This window comes from Mus caroli, chromosome 3, assembly GCF_900094665.2.
Source record: "Mus caroli chromosome 3, CAROLI_EIJ_v1.1, whole genome shotgun sequence".
NCBI classification, from domain to species: domain Eukaryota; kingdom Metazoa; phylum Chordata; class Mammalia; order Rodentia; family Muridae; genus Mus; species Mus caroli.
In genome coordinates this window covers 146,188,258-146,191,883 of record NC_034572.1, presented here as the reverse complement: position 1 = coordinate 146,191,883, position 3,626 = coordinate 146,188,258, and positions in this window count along the sequence as shown.

The window sequence follows — 3,626 nt, the reverse complement described above, 5'->3', positions numbered from 1 at the left end:
GACATCTTCTGGATATATGCCCAGGAGAGGTATTGCTGGATCCTCCGGTAGTACTATGTCCAATTTTCTGAGGAACCGCCAGACTGATTTCCAGAGTGGAAGCAGCATTTTCTAACCAGCAGGGAGTGATGCAAAGAGGACCGGTGCCAAGACACCGTGCTGCAGGCCTCCTGCTCTCTGTGAAACGCCCATGTTTCTCCTCAAGGCCTTCAATTAAGTAGATGAGGCCCACCAGCATGATGGATGAGAGGTGGCTTTCCAGAGTCTATTGATCTCAGTGATAAATACAACTAAGAGACACACTGAGAGAACCATCCTGATATATTTTTCCAAGTAACTGGGTGCTGCCTAGCCAAATTGATGCAAGACGTTAAACAAATACTTCAGAGGTGACCAATGACGTCAGATACTAGGGAAATGTAAACAAAACCCCAAACTGAAGCCTACCACACACATACCCATTAGGATGGCCATGGAAAACTGTCCAATAAGCAAAACCTCAAAAGAATCACAGCAAAACCAACAAAATGCCATAATTTTAACCTCTACAGAGACTCCGCACTAAGTTGATCTGCCACACGAGAAAGAAGGAAATGCGAGCCCGTATGGGCTGGGATGAAAACTGTTTTGACATTTCTTATAATTTTAAGTATAACTAATATATCCTACAGCATAACAATAACATGCCTGTGCAGGGAGGAAATAATTTATGTTCAGAGCAAAACCATGTACATGAACATTTATATCAACATTATTCATAATCGTGCCAAACAAGAAACAGCCACAGTGTCCTTTAGCAGGTGAAAGGATGAATAATGCCTCATTTTGACTCGAAGTCATACTCATCAATATAAGGAAGTGAACTATCGTGTCCTCAGCATGCAATGTCAGCTGCTGCCTACTATGGGAAAGAAGATAGTACTTCAAAGGTGTACATTCATGACTCCATTTGATCCCATTTGCATTCTTGAAGAGACAAAGCTTCAAGGAAAGGGGACAGGTGAGTGTCCAAGGTTGAGATGGCTGTATTGTGACAACTAAGGAAGGAGTCTGGGAGGGGGGAATGTGACAGGCTGTTCTATATCTTATTTATGGTAACAATTATACAAAATCATCTATCTTTCTATATGGGAATTCAAAACCGTGTGTAAGATAAATTAAGAATTAAAACCAGACAGCAGCCATCCATCTTTGTCCCTTCTACTACGTTCTCCATATGTGAATCCAGCTTGGACCATAAAATTATAGACAGCAGAAGTTGCCTGGCAATAAGGGACATAGTATCTCTGAACCAGTTGTTTTGGGAATGTTCTAGAGCCGAGGAAAAGAACTATTCCAGACTCCAAGTCAACGCTTTTTATTTCAAACCCTCCAAACCGTCATAACACCGAGGTTGGTCGATAACACTGCATGGGCTACAAAGCCATGCAAGACCCGAAGAAGTTCATCTACTGGAACTTTTCTCTCGTGTCTGAACCTTGCGTTCCTCATCTTGCTCAGCTGTAAAGTACTAAGAGCACCAGTGTGCTCTCCGCTGCCCTTCTTACTCAGTAAGCGTCTTTCTTTACAGTCTTCCTATGAAAAACATTAAAAATATTCTTTTAACAAATATAAAGGTTACAATCCTGGAAACTTAATACTTTATGAAGAACAAAAATGAACTAAACAGCCTACCAAGCAATCAATGCATAGATGCTCGAAGTGGACACTTTTAGCCACACTTCTTGTGTGGTTTGTCCCTCATTGGGCCAGTAATCCCATGGCCATTACCACCTCTGCTTCCCGTGGCTGCTGCTGCCTCTGCAGACAAGTCCTCACTCTTGAAACGGCTCAAAACCTCATTATGGTTTTGGATCCAAATCAGAACAGCACTTGAGACCTCCAGGTTTCTGCTCTCTGACAACAAACATTGGATCAAAGTGCCACAGAAGAACACCCATCTCACGCAGGATGAATCAATCCCAGGCAGTTAAAGGGTCTCAGCATTTCCATGTCTGACTTCACTGACATCATTTTAAAACTTTTATGGAGTTTAGCTGGCTCACTTTTCTGAGTCTATATTCATTTATCACAATGACTCTCTTCAATAGGATTTTTATGTGAAATTTTAACTCCTGAATAAAATGAGTTTAGTGTTCATTTTTTTCATTGGGAGACTCCCAATAAAAAATCATTAATACTGTCAGAAACTATGAATATATATGCAGTATTTAGGACAAGGTGTTACAAGTAAAAAGTATACCTGTCTCCTAGAAATTTACTACCTACTTGTAAGCTTTCTCCATCAAAAATTATAATTTGTGGGCTGGGGCAATGGTGGCTCACTGAGGACAGTGCTTGCTACGTAGGCATGAGGAGTTGAGTTTGAACACCAAGAGCCCATGTAAAGGCAGGCATGATCGTGCCCATCTATTATTCTATCATACATATTAGCACTCCTATGCTGAGATAAGAGGTAGAGACAGGAGGCTTGTGGGCCAGGTAGCCTGGCATGTGTTTGTGCGCAGCAATGGCCAGCTAGCTTGGCACATGCATGTGTGCAGTGAGTTCATGGGCTAGATAGCCATGCATATACATGTGTGTAGCAGCAAACAGCAACTTTGTTAAAGCAAGTTGGAAGGTGAGGACTGATGCCCAAAGGCTGTCCTCAGATTTTCATACACACATACCTATCCCATCTATTCATATTCTCTCTCTCTCTCTCTCTCTCTCTCTCTCTCTCTCTCTCTCTCACACACACACACACACACACACACACCATGCATACACAAATTGTTAAAGTACTTGGAATTCATGATTTGAAAAGCACAGAGATGGGGCTGGAGAGATGGCTCAGTGATTAAGAGTATCAACTGCTCTTCCAGAGGTCCTGAGTTCAATTCCCAGAAATCACATGGTAGCTCACAAACATCTGTAATGAGATCTGATGCCCTCTTCTAGTGTGTTTCAGGACAGTATACTCACATACATAAAATAAATAATCTTTAAAAAAGAAAAAGAAAAAGAAAAGCACACACATTTTGATTTTGGTAATGAATGGTATAGTGACTTATACAAGTCTAGTGTTCATTGCTAAAAACAACTGGTAAGGATGTTAAAATGTAAGCAGAAAATTCTTTGGGGAGATACCAGGGAGCTGTTGAGGAATAAGGGTGTTAGGAGCCAAGATTCTCAAAGAAAAATGCAAAGAGGGAAGTGTGACATTTAGCTCAACTTATTCCTTGAAAGCATTTCCTGATTCACAGGCTGGGATGCTAAAGAAAATCCCTGCAGTCTCAGAGCCTACCAAGTTCAGGTCCTTGTATAGGACGGCTTCCTGAGGAGACAAGTCCTTAGAAGGCAAGCAAACAAGGAATGAGTCAAACTCCAGGCAGCAAATTCTCATCATCTCAACACAGATTTAAAGTGACTGAGGAAACTATATAACCTCTGTGAAGGAAAATAATACTATTTAGAGGCATTTTTTTCTATACATTTCCACATGCAACATAAACAAATTAACTGGGCATCTACTAAGAAAACCACTAGGATGTACCAAGAAGCATTCTAGCAAACTATGGGAGGGAATAAATGCTAGAGTCATAAACCGAGCTAGGCCAACTGTGCTTAAAGAGTCAGAAGAATTT